Source organism: Pteropus medius, unplaced genomic scaffold (genome assembly GCF_902729225.1).
Source record: "Pteropus medius unplaced genomic scaffold, Ma_sr-lr_union100, whole genome shotgun sequence".
Taxonomy (NCBI): domain Eukaryota; kingdom Metazoa; phylum Chordata; class Mammalia; order Chiroptera; family Pteropodidae; genus Pteropus; species Pteropus medius.
The window spans coordinates 12512101-12519746 of NW_024340692.1; the positions used below are offsets into that span (position 1 = coordinate 12512101).

A 7646-nucleotide genomic window follows, 5' to 3' on the forward strand; every position below is an offset into this window, starting at 1 on the left:
AAAAAGAGAATCATATTAAAACAGAGCCCCTTTTACATTTTTAATAACAATGACAATAAAAAGAAGACTATCTTCCATTAACTGAGTAATCAAAGATAATCACTAAAAACAAACTAACATCATGTGCATTCTGATATGATATGCCAAAACAATGCAACATTACTTCTTTGGTTTTCCTGACAAAAATAAATAACCTAAATCTAATCATGAGGTAAACATCAGGTAAACTCAATCTGTGGGACGCATTCTGTAAAATAACTGGCTTGTCTGCTTCATAAGGCTTCAAGGCCAAATAACACAATGAAAGGCTAAGAAACGGTTCCAGGTTAAAAAGAACTAATGAAACATGAAAAATAATGCAACGCAGCGTGATGCAGAATTAGATTCTGGAGTAGAAAATATCAAATAGTTAGAAAAGATATTATTGGACAACTGATGAAAAATGTATATGGAAGATACTCCACATTGTTGTCATCAGGGAAATGCAAATTAAGGCAATTAGATACTACTACATACTTATTAGAATGGCCAAAATCCAGAACACTGACAGCGCTAAATGCTGGTGAAAATGTGGAGTTACAGGAACTCTCATACATTGTCGATGTGAATATAAAATGGTACAGCTACTTTGGAAGGCAGTTTGGTGGTTTCTTATGAAACTAAATCTTACCATACAATCTAGCAATCATGCTCTTTTGTATTTACCGAATGGAGTTGAAAACTTATATCTACACAAAACCTACAAAAGGATGTTTATAGCAGCTTTATTCATAATTGCCAAAACTTGGAAGCAACCAAGATGTCCTTCATTGGTGGATGGATAAAGAAACTGTAGTCCCTCCAGAAAATAGAATATTATTCAGTACTAAAAAGAAATGAGAACCCAAGTCATGAAAAGACATGAAGGAAACTTAGATGAATATTGCTAAGTGAAAGAAGCTAATCTGAAAAAGCTATATACCATGATTCCAACCAAATGACATTTCAAAAAGGAATAACCGTGGAGACAATAAAAAGATCGGTGGTTGCCAGGAGTGGAGGTGGGGAGAGATGAATAGGCATAGCATAGATGATTTTTAGGGCAGTGAAAATATTCTGTAAGACATTATAATGATCAATATATATTATTATACATTTGCCAAACCCAAAGAATGTACAACACCAAGAGTGAAACTTAAGGTAAACTATGGACTTTGGGTGATTATGATGTGTCAAAGTAGGTTTGTCCTTAGTTTAAAAAAAAAGGTACCATTCTGCTGAGTGATGTTGACAATGGGGGGAAGGTATGCATGTGTGGGAAGAGAGGGTATATGGGAAATCTCTGTACTTCCTCTCAATTTTGTTATAAACCTAAAACTGCTTTAAAAAATAAAATATTAAAAAACATGGACTGTAGATAATAGTATTGTACCAGGTTAAATTTCATTGTTCTTATGAAATGCACACTGAATTATTTAGTAAAAGGGCACAGTGTTTCCAAACTTACTCTAAAATGATTTAGGAAAGAGAATTCACAATAGAGATAGACATAGAAATGTGTGTATATATAGAATCATGCATGGATAACAAATGGAGAAAAATAGAAAAGGTACGTAGTTGAGGAATTTGTATAAGGGAATTCCTTGTATTACTATTGCAAATAAAAAGTATTTTATAATATAAAAAGGGATGCAATTTATCGAGCATCTAATATGTGAAGTCATGTTCTAGGTGCTATATATACTTTAACTAATGTAATTTTACAATTGATATATGAGGTAGGATTGCCCCATTTTACAGAGGAGAAAACTTAGCCCCGAAAAGTTAAAAGATTGTTAAGTGACAGAGAGTCCTGGTCTCATCCTTGGTTGTCCAATGCCAAACCTGGATTTTAGGCCACTACATCTCCTGTTTCTCCATGAGAGGCGTATTTGTATACTTCTTCATGTTAGTTACTACCTAGACCATTCGAACGCAAGTTTTTCTGGGAATTTTAAGCTGGCTCTAATACATTATTCCTACTTCAATGCAAAAGCCTACCTCCATGCAGATAAGTGTACCATATAAGCATTGGAGTGGCTTCTGGAGCCTGATGACAACTGATCCCCAGGTCACAGATCTCTAGCCTCCTCAGCCATTACCCCATCAATAAAGCCCCCTGACCAGCCACCCACTTTGATGCTCTTGTTCTCTTTTTTTCGTGGTTCTCTCCTTAGTCCTGCACTTCTTCCTGATGCTCACTGAAACCCCCACCCATGTCCTTCTTTTTTCATTCAAATAAAGTTTCCTCCAATCTCAGGATGCTGTTACCCCTGTGCCCCCCTCTGACAAAGGTATTTATCATTCTGTTCCTTGCGTGATACATATCCTTGTGATAGGATTGACATTTTCCAATTCCTCAAGTCTTATGGGTTAAATTATATCTCTTCAAAAGATACATTGAAGTCCTAACCTCAAGTACCTAAGAATATAACCTTATTTTGAAACAGGGTCATTGCATTACTTAAGATAAGATGAGGTCATACTGGAGTAGGATGGGCCTTGAATCCAGTGGGTCTGGTGCACTTAGAAGAAGATGATGCAAAGATACAAGAGCAGAGAACAACATGGGCAATGGAGGCAGAGACTCGAGTGATGCATCTGTAAGCCAAAAAATGCCAAGTATTGCAAGTTGCAACTAGAAATTAAGAGAGCAGTATGGAACAGATTCCCCCTCAGAGTCTCCAAAAGGTGCCAACTTTGCTGACACCTGGATTTTAGACTTCTAGTTTCCAGAACTGTGAAAGAATGTTTCTGTTGTATTAAACCACCCAGTTTATGGTACTTTGTTATGGCAGCCCTAGGAAACTAATAGACCAAGACTGTTTCAAACTCCTTCTTCTACATCAATAGGTAAAAAAAATCCTACTCTTTAAAGAGTGTGAGTTAGGAAGTGAGTGACCCTTTCTAAAATCCCCCCAAAATGGATGACTTGTTGTTCTTCTGAAATATAAGAAGAATATTAACTTTAAAAAAGGCACAGATGTTTCTGCTCCTAACTCTACTGCTCTGGGGCGTACGTGAATTTTTCAGGAGAAGAATGACCTAAGTCTTCTCCCGGTGGATTCCAGGGAAGGCAGGAAAGTTAGTTTAAGGAGAGGTAGCCATGCTATATCTGATGGCACCAGTCCTGTCCCTTTGTGTTCTGCTGCGTGAGGGAGGACCACCACCAGCTAAGGGTCCTCCAGCCTGAGGGAGAGAAAGGTGATTCCCTGATACTTTGTCAAAAGGATCACAGGCTGAGGCCAGAAAGGTCAGGCATTCTCATGGGTATAAGCATGTAAACCCTACTAGCAGTTTAAGATTTTTTATCAAGCACCTAAAATATATAAACACTGTGATTTGAACCTCCACAAAACTTATGTTGTTTCTTGCACATAGTATGAATTATTGCACCTTGAACATATTATGAATTTTTGTGCTCAATACATAGTATGAGTTATTGCATACTTCAGCCACATCTGCTGCTTTTCTCCATCATATTTTACATTGTACAATTTGGTGTCTTCTAGTTCTTCAAACACATCATGAACTTTCAGGCATCTATACATGCATGTGGTCTCTTCTGCCTGAAATGTCTCTTTTCCTCTTTGCTGTAAAATGTCCAGGTTTTGGTCCACTGAAGCACTTAGTATGTGTCTAGGAAATATTTGTGGAATGAATGAATGACTCTTTCATCCCCACAATGAGTTAACCACTCTGTGCTTAGAACATTCTGCATGTGTCAGTCGTTTCACTTACTACGTTATGTAGCCTATTTATTTCTCTTTCTACCTCAGATTTTTTTTCCACAACCATATCAAATTTATTATTCTAATGGCACTAATATAGCTGGAGGTGCTTATGATGACACCACACAAAATTTCCTGCCTTCTAGTTTCTGTACAAAGAGAAAAGCCTGCTCGCTTGTTCCATCCCCTTTCTTAGGGAAAATCCACTATGGGCCATTTGCCCAAATAAACCTCTTAATACATTCATTAAAAAAAAAAAAAAAAAATTGGACATTTTTCTCTCTAAAGGAAAGAAAAAACAAAGCCTTGAGTGTCCCATTCCGTTCCCCACCCCCACCGGCCTAATGAGTCCCTGCTGCGAGGGCATTTCTTTTGCTTCTGAAATCTTGAACTATAAATCGCAAGAAATGGCGTCAGCGTTCACAGTGAGCGAGACATGGAGCGAGCCCCAGAAACCTGTCAGATGGAGCATCCCTCGGCGTGGACAATCTCGCGAGATGTCGAGAGGAAAATGCAACGGCTCGTTACTGTGGTGGATTGTGGGCCAGGCATTGGTGCTGCGCTGGGGCCCGCCCGCGGCAGTGCGGCTGTGGAGTGAGCCGCCTACAATCTTTCCAGGAAAGAGTCCGGGGCTGGGATGCCTTCCTTTAGGCCTTTGTGACCAGGCTGGGGCAGGTGGTGGTGTCAGAGGGTCTCAGGCAGAATCTACCAGCAGTCAGACACGCACTGGGCAAGGCCTGGCCGCCTTTCTGGGACCTCAGGTCAGCGGCGAAGCCAAAAGACTCGCTGACGGGCAGGTAGGCCTTAACAACAAACATGGGGGTGCCGGCCACCTGGGACTCTTCCTAGACGTAGTCCCGCTTCCTCTTCAGGATTTCATAGATGCTACCAACCTCTTGTTTCAGATAGATCTCCACAAAGTGGGTGGCCTCCAGAAGCTGGGCTGGCTGTCAGCATGCTGGCTAGAGGCAGCGCCAGGCTGGGGGATGATTTGCAGCATCACATCACAGACGTCAAAGGGCTCATCCTGCATCTTCAAACATGGCACCCTTTCTTTGGTGGCCCGTTGGAAGCTAGCCATTATGCTGTCCTTGGTCTTGCTAAGGTACTGCACACCCTTGGTGATGTCGGTGAGGATGTTGAGGTTGGTGCTGGCAGGCCCAAAGCATCAGATCTTGCGGGCCTCGGCTATGTTCCATTCCTACTCTCAGCCAGTTATTGGGCCCCTGCTGGAGGTCCTGGCGGGCGGACAACTCGCTCTTGTTAATATCCTTGACCAGGCTGTCAGGGAAGGGCTAAGCCTTCGTGTATAGTCGGTGGTACTTGTTGGGGGACTTGGACAGGCACAGCACATTCAACTCAGCTGACCATCTCACGGTACAAGATTTCTTGATTAAGATGCGGGCATCTCCTCCTCCAGGTCCATCAGGCAGATCTCCATGTGTATCTCACTGGTCCCTATGATGCACTCCTCAATGATGCATTGCATCATGGTCTCCGACTTGGCTAGCTATTTCAGACCCTCTACCAGTTTGGAGAGGTTGGCCAGGTTTTTGGCCTCCATGGTGATCCTAAGGACAAGGTTCACGCTAAACTTCATCACCTGCATGTTGTGAGTGTGCGCGAAGATGGTGATGGTGCCTGTCTTCATCAGGAACTGGCCCACACTCACCAAGCCCACAATGTTCCCGCAAGGCACTCCCGCTGTGGACTCTACCTAACTCCAGACAGTTCCTTGATGACTGGCTCTACTTACGTTTATCCTGGCAGGACAAACAGAACAGTGCCTGAAATACAGTAAATACTCATTGAAATTTCTTCTGAAGGAATGGGAAAAAAACAGTGTTGAGTGTCCCATTCCCTTCCCTACTCTTACTGGCCTCAAGGACATTTCTGTTGCCTCTGAAATCTTGAAATATAAATCAAAAGAAATGGCATCAAGTGTTCATGGTGAGCGCTGGTGCAGAGCAAGCCCCAGAAACGTGTCAGGTGGAGCATCCCTTGGTGTGGACAGACTGGTGAGATATGAGGAGACTGCGACTATTGTTGAATTGATTAGAACCTTTATTCACTTTTGGACATCTGCTTATCCATGTACCTAGACATCAGTGCAGTCTGTGTACTGTTTTCAAATGCAGGCATCTTTACGATGTGTTTTTCTGGCTTCGCATGATGTGGTTGTCCTCAGTAGAAATTAGCATACTGCCAGTGTCCAGGACCTAGAAGTATACTCAGTGGTTATTTTTTTATTTAGATCTTTGTCTTGAACTCAATTTTTATTTATTCAGTTCAAGATGCGAAGAGCCTTTGGAAATGCAAACTCTAAAAGACCATATTTCATAAATCTAAAGGACCATATTTCATAGATCTAAAGGACCATATTTCATAGACATGAGCTTTTGAGTTTCAGCAGATTTTTAGAAGTCCTGAAGTGGCCCAGTGCACTGTGAGATCTCCAAAAAAGGTAAGTCCTCTTCCCTCAAAACCTATGGGTTCTGGGCTATGGACCATGCCACCCCTAGCTTTTGTATATAAGGGAAATCCAGGACTTCCTTGAAAGGGAAGCTACATCACCAAAGAGCAACCTAGAGGGAGGCAGGATAGCACGGTTGTTAGGAGAATAGATTTTGGAATCAGCATTGGGTTCGAATCTTAACTCTACCTGTTATTAGATGTGCAGCTTTGGACAAGCTACAGAACCCCTCTCATAGCCTCAGTGATATCATCTGGAAAACGAGGGATAATAAATGATACCTATGTCATAGGATTTTCATAATGATTAAGTGACTGAATACATATAAAAATCCAGCCCAGAGTAGGTATCAGTAGCTGTTAAATCATTCTATCAAAGTTCAGGCAGACTGACCCTTTGGCACCTCAGTTGGCTTAAGTGATTTTTCTTTTATTTTGTATATACAAGTCCTTTACATCAACAACTAAAGGTATACTCCCACTACCTTTTCTCCCACTTGCTACCTCTGAAAAATCCAGGAGCTTAGCTTTTCCAAATGTGTGCCCTAGAGCATGCTTTCCATTCTAGGAGCAACTCATAACTCCAAAGCTCTCTAATGACATGTGAGATATTTTTGTCTATTATTTCTTCAAATACTTTTCCTGCCTATTCTCACTCTCTTCCTTCTGAGACTCCAATTATATATATGTTAGACAGTTTTATACTGTCCCTAAGGTCCTGGAAGCTCTTTTATAGTTTTGTCAATCTTTTTTATCCCCTCTTTGATCTTAAGATAATTTTTATTGATCTGTCTTTAAGGTCACTGATTTTTCTGCCATCTCCAATTTGCTGTTCAGTCCTTCCAATGAGTTTTTCATTTGTTGTTGTCCTTATGTGTAGTTAGAGAAGATCTGTGGAAAGCCCAGGGTGTTTCCCAAGCCTCTTTAACTTGGCAAGACTCAACTTACTTTTTAAAAATTTGTTTTTAATTAAGGTATAATTGAAATAAAACATTATATTAGTTTCAGGTGTACAACATAATGACTCAGTATTTATATACATTGTGAAATGATCACCACAATAAGTCTGGTTACCATCTGTCACTATACATAGTTATAAAAAGTTTAAAAGTTTTTTTTCTTGTGATGAGGACTTATAAGATTTACTCCCTTAGTAACTTTAGAATATGCATATAGTATTATTAACTGTAGTCACCATGCTGTACATTGCATCCCCATCACTTATGTATTTTATAACTGGAAGTTTGTACCTTTGGCCCTTTCACCTATTCCCCTTCTGGCAACCATCAATCTGTTTTCTGTATGTATGAGCTTGGTTTTTTTTTTTGGTTGTTGTTCTGTTTGTTTTGTTTTGTAGATTCCACATATGGGTGAGATCATACTGTATTTGTCTGTATTTGTCTTTCTCTGTCTGAATTATTTTAC

At 40.5% G+C, this 7646-nt stretch overlaps 1 pseudogene; it reads right to left on the bottom strand.

The window, feature by feature from the left end:
- Positions 1 to 4650: 4650 nt before the first annotated feature.
- The window catches only part of LOC120604456 (elongation factor 2-like), a 75159-nt pseudogene continuing 72163 nt past the window's right edge, over positions 4651 to 7646 (bottom strand).